We start from the raw sequence: 16,525 nt of genomic DNA, 5'->3' as shown, positions 1-16,525 counted from the left end.
ACAAACTGCAATAAGAGATATCCAGATAATCTAACTTAATGATATTGGTTGAGGGATAAACCTGGCTCGGAGAACTCCATTATTCCTATTTGAATAATTCCACAGAATCAGGGTCACAATTGAGAGTGCAGATAGGGCCTCAGTTTTTAATCAAAAATCGGTACTTCCAACCATGCAGCTCTCCACCTGTCTTGCACCAGAGTTTCAGCTTAGATTATGCTTTCAAGTTTCTGAAGTGTGGCTTGAATCAACAATCATCTGAGTTAGAGCTGAGAGCACTACCACTGAAGTTATGTTTTCATCTTGCATCCCATAGACCCTCCTTGTAGAGGTCACCGGCTGGCCGATCAAGGATCGCAAACCAGTGCCAATTTTTTCTCTGACTGAGTCCAGGGCCAGAGGCCGATTTTAGTTTCACTGCCGTTGCCTTAATTAGCTGAGATCATCTAACTGCACACAGCAGGGATTAAAGCCATCAGTTTCTTAGCCTGTATTGCTCAGTACCATGCCATTAATCACCAACCATTGCCAATTCTTTAACCCATGAACTGTGTTAACTTATTGTAAGTAAAGGTTTTATATCAGTAAGAAGTTCTGCCTTCACTGTCACTAGGTAAAAATATTGACGCTCTCTAGCTAACAACATTGTGGGAACACCTTCAACATATGGACTGCAGTGGTTCAAGAAGCACGAATATCAACAACACCTTCTCTAGGGCATCGAGGGATGAACAATAAATGATGACCACATGCTCACATCCCAAAAATGAAAAATAGTGAAGCGATTGTTTATTTTACTTTCCTCCTTTTCTGTCAATTTTCTTGTTTGTCCTTCTCTCCTGAAGGTGTTATTGCCTGGGCTTGGCTGTATGGGTGGCAATCACCCTCTGGCCTCTCACCAGAATACCGTTGTTATGGGAGCCTGACAGTTAATGATGCATTTCACCATCAACACAACTGAACCCAGCCCTATCCTTGCACAATGTCCATACATGCACTCTTGTAGAGGTCACTAGTGGATAGCAATCAAGGTTCAAGAAAGTACTCTGTCTGCTTTAGCTGCATGTGAACTTAAGGTATACTTGACACCTTAAGTCAGACCTAAGCCACATTTAATTTACAGTACTACAAGGCCAAAGGGTGGCAGCTTTGGAATCACAGCTGCAAGCAAACTAAATCAGTGAATATTGATGCATACAGAGAACTGGAGTTCCTCTTTGAGACATTTTTTTAACCCCTATTCAGGAACCTCAGAGGAAAAGCAGCAGTAGTGCTGACTGCCATGTTGTCTGGAAGCAAACATGCTCAATGCTACATTTCCCCCCTATTGCTCAGAAGCGCATTTCCTTCATGCTGAACTATTGGGATCTTTACTACCATACACACAGACCCACAGCCAGAAAATACTACGGCTTGCATAGAACAGGTGCAGTGTCTCAGATCAGACTATCCAAACACTGACAATATCTGAAAACTGGACAATTGTTTAAGCTGCCATGCATGAATTCTAATTATGATTAGATGAGTAAATAACTTACCAGCTTGTTCGGTTAGGTGCTGCATTGGCGCGGTGACGGACTAGCTAGTTATTGGCTTCGCATGTCTGCCTTTTCCTGTGCTCCAAGTGGTCCGAGCAACCCTTGACCTCAACCAACCTGGCCCAAACCGGCCGACCCGAAAACCAGCAAGGTCTGAGATCCGGCACAGACCCAGTCCCGAGGCTGTTGGTTTTGAGACACTGCAACTGTACTGCAGAATTTTCCTCACAGTGAGTGGATCCACAACTCTGGCATTTCCAGAATCACCAGTATAGGTGAAGGTCTGTATCATTACCGCATCAGTTTTGTTTATTATCTGCAGGGTAACCACAAAAACTTTAAGCACTTCTTATTTAGTTTTGCGAGCTGTTTTTTCTTTACACCACAGTCACTTAATTTTATTATCGCTAACAGAGATAAAACTGTATGCATTACCCAAGGACAATAGGCTATGATCAGAAAGTCAGAGGCAACATGTCACAGTCTGTGATGTAGGGGCTGATAATTGGCATATTAACCATAGGAGCTCCACTGCTTGGGTGTTCCACACACCTAATAGTACAATTATAAAACATCATCAACTCACTTAAAAAATTGTCAGTGCATGACGCACTTGGGAAAGTGCAGGGGACAGGGAACCTGGGTTACCCAGCACCAGCAACTTTTAAAGGGCAGTCAGTTGCCCTGAAAGCTGGCCTACTTATAAAGGAGTAATAAAATAGCTAGAGAAAGAGAATGAGTGAGAGCTGCTTTATTAGATCAAGACACTTTGGAGGCCATGCTGCTAATAACCAGAGAACATGGACTGGATTTTCATTGCAGGATCAGAACTTGACATCCATGTGAATTCCAGGTCTCAACCCATGCCCAAGCTGTGCTGTGCTCATGACCGGATCTTCAAATTCAAATAGCCCAATTGGCCAGGAGGCAAGCTTGGTGTCAAGCACCTTGAGAGGCAGGCACTACCTAACTGGCACCAGCAGGAAAGGCAGGCCTCAGCCTTGTCGATGGTTGCCGCTGCTTTGCTAAATTAAGCAGGCAGCTCCTCAGAAAGCCAGGAGGTCAAATGACGTGGATACCGGCCTTGCATGACAAGGTAAGGGCCAGTGCTTGTCGCAATGCTAGTTGGCCCCACAAATGCCTCTCAATAATATTTCCAAAGAAATATATTCAGGCCCCGCAGTGAACCCAACAGCTATGCACTGACATGCACTAGAATGCTCGGGCTTGCCAGAAAAAAATGTTGAAAATGTAATTTCGTTCTGGACAGGCCTCTTAACAAGTTCCTTAAGGAGCTTAAGTGGTCGTTAATTGGAGGCAAGTGACTTCCCTGCTGCCTCTCCACTGCCAGCCCATTGAAAATGTGAAACGCCCTCAGGATGCCGCCATGATTCTGGTACCACGATTTGTAAAGCCCACCATCACGGCCCATGAGTTCAAATCCCACCATGGCCATTGAAAATTTGATTTGAATTCTACAACACAAAAACCTCAAAATAACAAGGTGGCATGAGTGTACTGACAATGAAATTGCTGGATTGCCTTACAAACCCAACTGGTTCACTAATGTCCTTTAGGAAAGTAAATCTGCTGTCTTTACTTGGCCTCGTCTAGGTATGACTCCAGTCCCACGCCAATGTGGCTGATTCTTAAACTGACCTCTGAAATTGACCAACTCACTGGCATCAGTTATCTACAAAGAACACTAACAAGCAGTTTTGTAGCAGTGTCTTCACCACATGGACTACAGCAGTTCAAGCTTAAGAAAAACATCACCTTCATAGGGGAACTAGGAAAGGGCAATAAATACTGGCCATCCCAAGAAATAATAAGATAAAGGTTTGATCTTCCTCCATAACATCCCGATGCTGAGCCTTGCCCACCAGGCATGTGCTATCAAGAATTCAGGCATGCACCATCATGATATTTCATCCAGCAATTTTAATTAAAGGTGGCAAGTTCGTCAATAATGGAAAGAAAGCTATATGGATATCAAGCTTTACTATCTATTGTGTTTTCACATTTCAGGGATGAGAAACATCAGTTACGAAGATAGATTGGAGAGGTTAGGACTGTTCCCCTTGGAGGGAAGGTGAAGAGGAGATTTGATAGAGATGTTCAAAATCATGAGAGGTCTTGACAGAGCAGATAGGGAGAAGCTGTTCCCGCTTATAAAAGGATCAAGAATGAGAGGGCAAAGATTTAAAGTGATTTGCAAAAGAAGCAAATATGATGTGGGAAAAAAAACTTTTTCACGCACCAAGTGGTTCGGATCTGGAATGCACTGCCAGGATGTGTGGTGGAGGCAGGATCAATCAAGGCTTTCAAGAGGGCATTAGATGATTATTTGAATAGAAACAATGTGCAGGGGTATGGGGAAAAGGCAGGGCAATGGCACTAGGTTATAATGCTCATCTGGAGAGCCGGTGCAGACATGATGGACTGAATGGCCTCCTTCTGTGATTCTGTGATTAAAGTTCTGCGATTCTCTGAAGTAAATCTCTAGTCTACACTAATCTGAGTAAAACTCAGTCTATTGTTTTAAAGTTGAAAGGTGCCCGAAGCAATTATCTGCAAAGTTGAATGATCTGAAAAGTTGAAAATTTGCATGTTGTACCAACAGCTGCAAAAAAGCTTTTGTAGAAATACTCAAAAAATCCCCCTATATACTCTGAAATTACAGTGGCAGTTGCACCAGAGTTATATTCCATATGGTACCAAGCCTAAATAGTTTGAAATAGCCTCTCTGAGGAAGTCTCACACTGCTGCAGAATTACATTGCCACTTTTATACTGCAGGTGTGCGCTTGGAAAACCTACCTCTTTATATCCACCCTACTGTTTTTAATGAATGGCAAAAGAACAAGAGGTAATGATGTGGGAAACCATTTGAGTTGTTGTGATCTGGAATGCACTGCCTGAGAGGGTGGTGAAAGGCAAATTCAATTATACCTTTCAAGAGGGAATTGGACAAATACTTGAAGGGAAAAAAATATTGCCAGGCTATGGGGAAAGAGCAGGTGATTTGGGACTGATTGAATAAGCTCTTTCAAAGAGCTAGAACAGGCTCAATGGGTTGAATGGTCTCTTTCGGTGCTATATAATCCTATGAGTCTATGAATATACCAAGAATTCTGAGACAGAAAAGCACAGTCTTGACCTCGATTTCATTGTATTCTAATGTCCATTGAATATACCCATAATGGGCTGGATTTCACGGTACGGGTAGCATATTGCTCACTCCCCCCATTGCAAGAGTCGGACAGCAGCCGACCCACTTAAAAAGAACCAGCCTTGCAGCCATAACACGCTGCCAGCAGGCTAAACAGCCAGGAAGTGGGATTTCCACCCCTCAGTGGGAAGAGGCCCTAACTTCAAGATCTGCCAGCCAATCTGATTGTTTAACCTTCAGGGCAAGTGTGTGTGAGAAATAAAGTAAATTTCTTCATTTTTAAAAATACAAAAGCTTGCTGCTTGATCACTTAAATTGACAGTCACTCCAGGGGTAAGAAAATACAAACATCCACATACAGATATAGTTGATCACAGGGAATAAAATGTAACACCTTAAAATTGTCTGTGACAGCGTGAGTTTGAACTGACAAATGATCAAGAATGTAAATCCTACTAGGACTTAAAGACACATTTCAAATAAGTCAGTAGCTGCGAAGATTCAGTTCTTGCTGCAGTGGAAATTTTGTACTTGCCTGTAAATGCCAAAACTTTGTCAAAATATCACAAGTGAATGAAGATATCAGATTTGGCCATCAGCATTTGCATGAAGTGATAGGTAATTAACGTATTGAAATAGAATCATTAAAGGTTTGAACTGGCACTGAAGGATAAAGCATTTCAGGCCTGTTGTTCAGTTCCAATACAGGTCAATTGAAAACATACAAATAAAGGAACATTATGTTTTATTTCATGTCTTGCTCTTCCTTCATTCAGCTGCACATTTGCAATTGAACTAAAGTAAGCTGCCTTCTACTAGACAGCAAGAAGGACCTCAGTTGCCTAGACAACTTGCTGACTGAAAACTCTTAAAGTAAAGATGGCAAATTTCCAGGTTAGTATTTTTTTCCCTCTTTGTGGAATGACAGACATTGGCAAGAGCGCTGCTGGGGACCCAATAATCAATAAACCTGTTGTTTGAGAAGGGATTATGTCTGATAACTTGAATGTTAATCTGGTGAGAAATTTCACACTTCTGTTTTGTTCTACATCAAAATTATTTAATGCTGTGAGACACAGTTAAGATATTTAAATGTGTGCCATGGCCAGCGTTATATTCTTGAAACAATCACTACAGTCAAGGGAAATAATGGCACTTACATATTACCCAAAGGAGTTGCAAAGTGACAAGTACTGGGCTCTACAGATGGTGTCTCTGAATGCTGCAGAAAATTTCTAAAGACCGTGGTCCTCCTTATGGCTGAAGCAAATTAGCATTTCCAGCAACTTTTCAGTTAGAACTATGTCCTCCACGCAGTTCACAGTGATTTACTCTCACCAGAGAATGGAATCAAAACCTCTCCTCTGCGTTGCTGATGCTATTTTTGTGCTTTTGATTTGCAGACTACTTTTGTCACCGATTTACATCAATAATATTACCAGCTGTAAACCCTGGATTAAGGGCACAGGTAAAGGTAAGCCAATGGGACCGCAATCAGCACGGATGATCTTGGTATTATTATTTAACCAATATTTCACTGGGTGTTTCACACATTAAGCATCACTGAGCACAGTCACTGAAAGCTACTGAAAGCAGAAAGAGCTGACCCAAAATTGAATGAAGTAACTTCGTAAAGTTTGTAGTCTAAAAAGAACATTTAATTTAGAAATTGCCATGAATGATATTAACAGATGAAAGCATAAAGCACAGGTATACTATTCCTCTGTCCACTATTTTAATGAAGACTTACAAAGGATGAACAACTTCAATTGTAAAGCAGATAGAGAAAAGGCCATAAGGGCTTGTAAAGCATTCATTGATAGTATCTTATAGGCTTTGCACTATGAAGTGACTTTAAAGTTGTAATCTCAGCTTGGTCTTTAAACAACATTCAAACAAGTGTAGTTTTCTCTCATGTTCTCCCTCCTTTCATGGAGATTTTGATTCCTCTGGAGTAATATTCAAATTGGGTCAAATTCCCTCAAATACCTAAGCCAAATGATGATACACTGCATGTGAGTCGAGACTGTGAGTACAAGCTATTTATTACTGATGATACAACAGCCAATTCTAGTTGTGCCCTTACCTGATGCCTATGCACACACGCTTTCCTGCAAGAGTCACTGGATGGCAATCTAGTTACTTTTTGTTTGGAAATATCCAAACTTCTGTGCTGGCTGAGATCAGCTAACTCAAGCAGGCTGTGGAGCAAACATGGGACTTTATGGTCTACATGGCTCTGTATCCCACAATGCTGGGCATCTACCTACATTTCAAAGCCATCAAGGAAGCCAAATTTGAGTCCTACATTAATATCTGAATTTCAAGAATCATTTAAAGAATATTACAAGATACAAAACTCCCCAGTGACATGCAGTGAAACAAATTAGATATAGAGGTCTACAGCACAGGAAAAGGTCCTTCAGCCCATTGAGTCTGCACCGGTCAAACAAGTACCTAACTATTCAGATCCCATTTTCCAGCACTATGCCCATAGCCTTGTATGCCATGGAATCGCAAGTGCACATCCAAATACTTCTTAAATGTTATGAAGGTTTCTGCCTTTACCACTCTTTCAGGCAGTGAGTTCCAGATTCCCACCACCCTCTGGGTAAAAAAATTCTTCCTCACGTTCCATCTAAACCTCCTGCCCCTTACCTTAAATCTTTGCTCCCTGGTTATTGATCCCTCCACCAAAGGGAAAAGTTCCTTTCTGTCTAATCTATCTATGCCCCTCATGATTATATACACCTCAATCATGTCCCCCTGCAATCTCCTCTGCTCCAGGGAAAATAACCCCAGTCGATCCAATCTCTCCTCATAACTAAAACTCTCCAACCCAGGCAACATCCTGGTAAATCTCCTCTGCACTCTCTCTAGTGCAGTCACATCCTTCCTATGATGCAGATTCCAGAACTGCACGCAACACTCTAGCTGTGGCCTAACCAACATTTTATACAGTTCCAGCATAACCTCCGTGCTCTTATATTCTATGCCTCAGCTAATAAAGGCAAGTATCCCATATGCCTTCTTAAGCACCTTATCTACCTGTCCCGCTACCTTAAGGGACCGGTGGACATGCACAGCAAGGTCCCTCTGATCTTTGGTACTTCCCAGAGTCCTACCATTCATTGTGTATTCCTGTGCCTTGTTTGTCCTGCCCAAGTGCATCACCTAACACTTATCCAGATTAAATTTCATTTGCCACTGATCAGCCCATTTGACCAGCCCGTCTATATCCTCCTGTAATCTAAGGCTATCCTCCTCATTATTTACCACCACATCAATTTTTGTGTCATCACCACCAATTTTTGTGTCATCGTACAAATTCTGTTGCAGTTGCTGGCCAAATGCTATAGTAGCATAAATTAATGAATCATGTGATCCACATAGGACAGTCTTCCATCTACTGTTGCCAATGATAAGGTTCAATCTGATATGCAAACAAAACTGGAAATCCAAAAATATGTTACATAAAGTTTGTGTTTATTATAAAGAATAAGATGTTGAAATATGTTGAAACCATCAATAAGGATTTGTATTCAGTGATATTGGGAAAAAGAGGGTAATGAAGTTGGATTGAGATCAGCCATTGATTGGCAGAAAGGGTTTGAAGGACAAATGGCCTACTTCAATGTCCCTATAATCTCAGAGGGCATTGAACATCACACTCAATGTATTTAACACTACCTTGTGTAAACTATTTTCTTCCAAATCTGAGAATTCCAAGGGTGTAGGCAAGATTGCTGCTTTGCTAAGCAAAACTTAGAAATCATGATGGGCAAGGTGCAAACATGGAGGCATGCCACCTTCAACAAAAAGCAGTGATGATTCTATAGAAAGAAGTTTTGGGGGTGGAGGGGTGTGTGCGGGGCGCATGTGAATGTAATCTCTGAAATTAAAAGGTCAGCCTTCTCGATGGCAAAGAAAATGTAAATAAAAAGTTACCAAAACACGTAGGTCTTTTATTTTTCTGTTTGCAGTAGTCTGCAATATAATTATTATATATTCACATAGGATGTGGGCATCAATGGCAAGGCCAACATTTATTGTCCATCCTTAATTGCCTTTGAGAAGGTGCTCATCCACCTTCTTGAACCTTATGGTGTAGGTACACCATCATTGCTGTTACGTAGGATGTTCAGGATTTTGACCCTGTGACAAAGTAGGAACCCTTTCAGATATTAATTCAGATATTAATGTAGGACTCAAATTTGGCTTCCTTGATGGCTTTGAAATGTATGTAGATGCCCAGCATTGTGGGATACAGAGCCATGTAGACCATAAAGTCCCATGTTTGCTCCACAGTCTGCTTGAGTTAGCTGATCTCAGCCAGCACAGAATATGGGCATAGTGCTGGAAAATGGGATCTGAATAGTTAGGTACTTGTTTGACCGGTGCAGACTCAATGGGCTGAAAAGCCTTTTCCTGTGTTGTAGACCTCTATATCTAATCTGTTTCACTGCATGTCACTGGGGAGTTTTGTATCTTGTAATATTCTTTAAGTGATTCTTGAAATTCAGATATTAATGTAGGACTCAAATTTGGCTTCCTTGATGGCTTTGAAATGTATGTAGATTCCCAAGTCAGGATGGTGTGTGACTTAGAGGGGAAGTTGCAGGTTTTAGCTGCTGCCTTGTTCTTCTAGATAGTAGACGTCACTGGTTTGGAAGGTGCTTTTAAGGAGTCTACTAAATACTCCCTTACCAGGCTTTTGCATGCTGCTTGTCCCAACATTCACTCACTTATCCCACAAACATTCTCACACACAATGATTAGATATAAATGAAGGTAAAACAATACGGTTATGACTTATAATTATCTCAATCTCTTTTGTGACAGGCCTGTAGTTTCTTAGATGATGGTGATGCTTTAGTTGAAGTGCAAGTCTGGAAAAACAAAGGATCCTCACTGAGCTGCGAAGTTTCTTGTGGCCGAATTCCCATATGGTTGGTTCTCACGTGAACTCAGACTTGGAACAGGTTGCAGGGAGTCCATCCCCCACTTTCAAGGTATTGCTGTTTATCATCTTGGCTGCTTAATTGACTTGCAGCTGGTTTGATGGCTTATGGTGGAATTTTCTATCTTTCTGCCATCAGTTTCTGCTGATTTTAAAGCAGAAGCTCGAAATGATTTCCTCATCATCTTGCTTCCACAATTTCAAAGTCTTTTTTCTCAAATCTGATGAGTCTGTTTTTTCCAATCATCCGTGTTGTTATTTGACAACTTGAGAGTTTGAGACAACCCTTGTCTCTATGTTTGAAATTACCCTTTTAAGTTAGTTTCAGGAAAAGGCATCGGCTGGAATTTTCCGGCCCTGTTGGCGTCGGGTGTCATGGCGCTTGGGTAGGGGGGTGCAATGTAGCAAGAAAGCCAAAAATCAGTTATACGCCATCGGGAAACCAACTTGCAATCATCCGCTTCACCCGCCAATGGCGGGTCATGTTTCACACCGCTACAAGTCAGGAATGTCACTTTAATACATTCACATCTAATTATAAGCCCTGCTCGCCGGAATCATCCCCCCTGTCACCATGCTGGATCATCCTTGAATCACGCTGATGTGTTTCACAACTGCACATAAGTGACACGCATCTGATGAGCTGAGCTTTGAGGGGAACTCGGAGGTGAGTGCACACAATCTTGCGCAGCACTCACAAGCATTGCCCAGAGAACATCAAAGAAGAGGCACCACGCACTCGGGGGTCACGTTTTCCTAGCTGGTTTTCAGTGCGGTGCCAGGGCAAGGGCTCCAGTGCGGTTCAGGCCGGGAGGTGGAAGCTAGGCAGTGCAGACTGAAGGAAGTACACAAGCACATGCTGGGGTTGGTGAAGGGGGCAAGGCAGCACAGATTGAAGGAAGTACACAAGTGTATGTCGGGGGGGGTGGGGTGGAGCGGGTGAGGGAAGTGGCCAAGTACTTGGGAAAGCTTGTCAAAGGTGAGCTTTCTTCCGCAGCTGAGGATGTTCAGTAGCAGCTCCATTGTCATGCTTGGAGTCGGTCCTCTGAAGCTTTTCTACCCACTCAAGCAATGCAAATGTATGAGAGTGCCACCAAATGCTTCAAAACTTTTCACCCCTCGGGCACAGACTGCAAATCAATGTGTGTTTTAGGCGGCAGCAGAGCAATTGGCCGACTGGGCAAGTTGTAGAATCCCCTTGCGAAAGGTGGGCAAGATGCAGTCTCTGGTGAGGCTGCTCACAGCCCTTTGCAATGTCTTATTAAGGTTTGGACCAGTATCCACCATGGCTCAAGCTAACAGCACAGCCTTGCAGCACGGGTTAGGAGAATGCCTGCACCTGAGCTGAGAGCACAGCATGCAGTCCAATGGCTCAAGCTGTCGCTAATTGGTCAAGTGGAATGGGGCGGAGGTGGGTGGGATTTCAGACAGCCAATGAGCGCGCTGCACACTCACCATCCAAATGGTGACTAGCACTCTCTGGCATGCTTGAAGGGGCCTTCAGACTTACCCAAGAGAGCTTCTTAGGATACGTATGCTAACCCATGTGTCTCTCTCTTTAACCCTGCAGGAACAGAACATCAGGATAATGGAGGCTAGTGATTTTGCGGTATATCTCATGGCTTACAGAGAGCAGAGACCATAGAACCATAGAAAAATTACAGCACAGAATGAGGCCATTAAGCCCAACTTGTCCATGCCAGCCCGAGAAAACCTAGGTGCCCTTTCTAATCCCACCTTCCTGCACTCGGCCCATATCCAGGCAGCTTACAGCACTTTAAGTGCAGATCCAGGTATTTTTTAAAAGAGTTTAAAGTTTCTGCTTCTACCACAACTTGGGCAGCGAATTCCAGACACCCATCACCCTCTGCGTAAAAAAGTTCTTCCTCACGTCCCCCCTACACCTTCTGCCACTTATCTTGAATCTAGGTCCCCTGGTTCTAGAATTCTCCACCAAGGGAAACAATTTTATCCTGTCCACTCTATCTATTCCCCTCAGAATTTTGTACACCTCAATCAAGTCACCTCTATCAAGTCACCTCTCAGCCTTCTTTGTTCCAGGGAAAATAACCCCAACCTATCCAATCTCTCCTCGTAGCTACACTTTTCTAACCCTGGCAACATTCTTGTAAACCTGTAGACGTAGAAGAAGAGAGCAGTGGAGGCACCTGGCTCAGCAAAGGGAGGAGCACCTCCCTCAAGATGAAGGGGCTTCAGAGTCTGCTGTGCACACAGCTGAAGATCCACAGAGAGCTGTCACTGGCAAGTGCCTCGCTAGAACGAGACTCTATAGAAAGCGCCTGTCATTCCTGCAGATGACAGAGAACCAGTGTCACCAAAGACTGCGCATGTCTAGGGAACTGATTGGTCACATGTGCCACCTGTTGCAGGATTTGGTGCCATGGGGACACGGAGGGCATCCACTGCCAGTGGCCATGAAAGTGATCGCAGTGCTCAATTTTCATACCAGCGGCTTCTTCCAGGGCTCCACAGGTGATCTGTGCAGGATCTTGCAAGCCTCCACACACAAGTATATCCAGAGGTCACGGACTTCTTCTTCATGAAGGCACAAAACATTGTGCATTTCGCCCGGGATCAGGGAAGCCAGGAATCAAGCACGCTGGGATTTGCGCGGATCTCTGGTTTTTCCACAGGGTCAGGGTGCCTTCGACTGCACTCACCTGGTGCTTAGATCTCCATGACAACAAGCAGTCAACTACGTCAACCGCAAGGGCTTCCACTCGCTGAATGTTCAGCTGGCCTGCGACCACCACAAACACACCCTACAGGTCGGTGCGCATTTCCCAGGGACTGTCCACGGCTTCTACAGCCTTTGCAGGTCTCAGATCGCTGACATCTTCCAGGGTGCACAGAGGCTGCAGGGTTGGCTCCTCGGGAACAAGGGCTACTCACAGAGGGTGTGGCTGATGACACCCATGCAGCAGCCTCAGACTGCAGCGAAGTGACTGAAAACAAGGCTCAGGCCACGATCCAGATTTTGGTGGAGCAAGTGATAGGCATTTTGAAAATGAGGATCTGGTGTCTTGACAGGTCTGCTGGAGCGCTGCACTGCAGTCCACCAAGGGGGACGAGTATCATTGTCACTTGCTGCGCGCTACATGACCTGGCACTGCAATGTGAAGAGAACCTGGCTGAGGAGGAGATGGAAGAGCTGCATGTCTCCTCCATTGAGGAGGACATTGAAGGGGATGTAGGTGATGAGGTCCTCGAAGGTGAGAATGCCGGTGATGGGGCGATCGCACTGACCAGACGGGGCAGGCGTGCTCTGGAGGTCAAATAGCTGCAACATTCATGGAGAGTGATGATGAGATGCAGTGAGGACAGTCCTGACATCCATACTTTGCATCTATGAACGTTTGACTCCTGTGTGGTTGATGGCAATTCACATACCCTCAGTGATCATGCTCATATCATGGAAAGGCAGCAAATGCCCTAATGGTCACTAGATTCCAGGGCATCTATGATGATGACCTGCAGTGAGGACACTCCATAGATCTTCACATAGCCTCTGTGAACGTCTGACTCCTGTCTGACTGAGGGCAGCTTGCTTGCGCTCTGTGATCAGGATACTATCAAGTAGATACAGACGTGAAACTTTAAATGTGCCTGATCCTTTGTCAGTCTTCAGCATCTGACCCCTTCATGAGCACAGTCACCGGTCACAGAAGCTGGAGAGGTGGCGGGGGTTGGGGGGGTTGGGGGGGTGGTGAGGGAGGGGGTCTCAGCCTCACCACAACAGTGCTGAGAGCACACAGGGAGAATGATGGAACTCTGTGACACTTGCCCATGACATTCTGGCTGCAATGACAAGCACCATCAAGGTGCAAACATCAGTAATGTGTGCAGTGAACGGGAAACCAGACCATCACTTTGGTCCGAAGGTTACTGCAGAGGGAAGAGGCCGTGGACTGAGACATCTGCCTTTATCTTGTGCAGGAAGCAAGGTTTCACAGCTGAGTGACACGAACACTGCTCATAATAACAAGGAGCCATAGGCAAGGAGACATTCTTGGGAGTTTATTTACAATAATGAACATTGTATGCAAGTGATTAACACCTGTGCCAAGGCTGTGCAACTACATCTTCTTAACCTTCCTAACACTGCCGCTTCAGCTTGGCACTCCCCCGACATCCAGAGTGGAGGTGGAGCCAGCCTGCTGACTACTACGCCAAGTCTATGATGACCTTGGAGGACCAAGACACAGAGGGCCCCGGCCTACTTTCGGGGCTGTGTGGCAGTGGCACCCTCCTTGATCTATGGAGCTGGATCTGCTGGGGTTCACAGAAAGTGGGGAATCGGATGCTCCAGACACTCTCGGAGTTGCCTGGATGGATGGCCCCGAGGTGTGCACCTGCTGATCCTCCTCCCTATGGCTGCCCAAGGGCCCCTGGCTGACTCCTTGAGGAAAAGGGGAAGCTGGAATGAGATTGAGCTGGCCCACACCCCTCTCCCGTTTACACGTTGGAGGCCAACTATGGCATCAGCGATGGAGCTCAGCCCATGCAACAGTGCAAGACTGATGTCCTGGACCAAGGTCTCCATGACGGCTGCCTTCCTTCCAGTGTTGACCTTGATGCATTGGCATGCTGGCGCTATCACCTCAGAATGAAGGCGTGCTTACAATCTGAGGAGGACACCTGACTTCCCTTCCTGATGTTCCCGAGCTTGCCTTTGCAGCTCCAGCAACTGTGGCATGACCGAATCCAGAGGCTCCTCACCTAATTCAGACTCAGCAGGTTTCTGGCCTTCAGCAGTCCTCCAAATGGTGGAAACTTGGGAATAATCTGCTGTCGCCTGCTTTGGATCAGACTGTGCGATGTGCTCACCAGATTGCGACCCCGAGGCTACTCCAGAACTAGGGCCCACCAAGGTGTGTGTCTCTGCACTGGTAGAGGGTGTGGGTAAGCGTTGTGATGGGTCTTCAATTAGGATGTCATCAGATTCTTCTTCTGAGGTGTCTCCTGGGCTTGAGTCAAGGACCTGGCTCGTGGACCCTCTCGGCTGCTTAGCAGATGTGCCTGCGAAAGCAAGGATGGATAATTAGTGCATGGCAGTGGGCTGCGGAACAGGGGAACTCACCAGATGATCACCAGCCAGCTGGATGATTCTATTTTCAAAGTTTGTGAGGACGTTGATTTCAGGCTTTCCTCCATCAGTCTGTGATCTCTCACTTTTGTCGTGTGCCAGCTTGTCCTGCATGACTACAGGTGAATAGGCTGTAAGCAGGAAGCTTGCCAGGCCAGATGAGAAGGATGCCTGGCATGTGTGGGTTGCAAGTGGTGCCATGGACGGGATGAGGACATGATCCACAGGGCAGATGAAGGTGTGTGTGAGAGAGTGAATGGTGATGGCCCTTGAACTGGCAGTGAGTGAGATCCCTGAGGATGTGTGATGGGTTTGCGAGTGGAGAATGATGAGAAGAGTGACTTACCTTGGTGGAATGGAGGAGATCATTTGTCCTCTTTTGGCACTGGGTGGCTGTCCTCTTTAGCAGGGCGTTGGCACTGACCACCACTGCCACTGCCTCCCATGCTGGATTGGTGACCTTGCTTGCTGGTCATCGCCAAGAGTGGGGGTAGAGGACTTCATGGCAGGCCTTCACTGTGTCCAGTAGGTGTCTGAGACAGGCATCGCTAAATTTGGGGGCAGCATGTTTCCTCCCTTTGGCAGCCATGTCTTTGCAGCAGCTTCCAATCCCTTAGAGAGTGCTAAGTCTATACAGGGGCGCACTTTATACATGGTGCTCGGATTACTGAAGGCCTGGGGTGACAGTGGGGTGGGTGAATCAGAGGCTGCCCTGCCAGCCATCTGGTTTGTTTCCCGAGAATGCATTATTAATGAGATAGGATGTGCCAGGAACGGGACGATACCTTGCGAAAATTCACCATTGTAGCCGGTGGGTAAAATGTCCTTTATCCCGTCTGCTACTGCATTTTTTGCAAACCTGGAATGATTCTGCCCATCGATACAACATCAGTCTGGAAGGGTCCTTTTGTTCCCTCTTGAGATGGGAATGGTTTCATCCACAAAAGAAGTCAGGCGTGCCTTGGTGGCCATCTTGTGCAGTCTTCTGTATGGTTTTTAAAAATGTTAACTAGTGACTGAAAGTCCATCATATACTGGAGCATAGCAATACTGCTTTATATCCCAACTTGCTCACTGCTGGGGACCCGGGGTTCAGCAGAGATTGTCTTGGTGTGTTTGACCGGGTAGATCTGATCCAGGAAATTTTTAAAGTTCTTGGAGGTGAAGTGGGTTTGGATTAATCAATGCCTCAAGCCATGGGGGTTTTACTGCTTTATCCACATGTTGAGTCTCCGGTTCTGACTGATCTGCAGCCCAGTCCTTTTGCTATTGGTACATTACTGCCTCATCTTGCATCTCAAAAAAACAGTTTGCGGAATCTTTACAGAAGTGTTTTGACCAGTCAAGGTGGCTGAATGCTTTGGCGTGAGAAAGTCAAGTTCCCAAACATTTCTCTATAAACGGTTGCCTAACTATACATTAATAAAAAGTGTTCACAAGCAGAAAAATTGCAGGAAATAAAACCTGGTGCAACAAAGAATTGGCAACAAGCTCATCACAGTTGGAGGCAAAGACCATTCTTTCATCCTTTTTAGAGATTCCACGGTCACAGTAATGCCATGCCAATCTTCTGTTTCAGCGTTTGGTGATCCGAAACGGCATAGCGCCAATGATGCGAAAATGGTCGTTTCTGCAACTGATTGGGCACTCTGACATACACCCCTAATGTAAACTTTGAACAGGGTTATGCCATGCGGTGATGCATCCTCTGTACAGAATCAATGCAAAGCTCAGCATAGAAGTGGAATT

The 16,525-nt window shown here is 45.2% G+C and overlaps 1 long non-coding RNA gene across 1 annotated transcript in view; it reads left to right on the top strand.

Annotated features, from left to right (window-relative positions):
• LOC121283786 overlaps nucleotides 1–16,525 on the top strand; it is a 167,945-nt gene that overhangs the window by 2,974 nt on the left and 148,446 nt on the right. The window contains exons 2-4 of the long non-coding RNA XR_005944388.1: nucleotides 5,486–5,603; nucleotides 6,113–6,183; nucleotides 9,552–9,721. This is a non-coding gene — a long non-coding RNA (uncharacterized LOC121283786). The remainder of the gene's footprint in view (nucleotides 1–5,485; nucleotides 5,604–6,112; nucleotides 6,184–9,551; nucleotides 9,722–16,525) is intronic.

The sequence above is a fragment of the Carcharodon carcharias genome, chromosome 11, assembly GCF_017639515.1.
Source record: "Carcharodon carcharias isolate sCarCar2 chromosome 11, sCarCar2.pri, whole genome shotgun sequence".
Taxonomy (NCBI): Eukaryota; Metazoa; Chordata; class Chondrichthyes; order Lamniformes; family Lamnidae; genus Carcharodon; species Carcharodon carcharias.
Note: the sequence above shows the minus strand (reverse complement) of the source record. Positions and strands in the feature narration are given on the sequence as shown.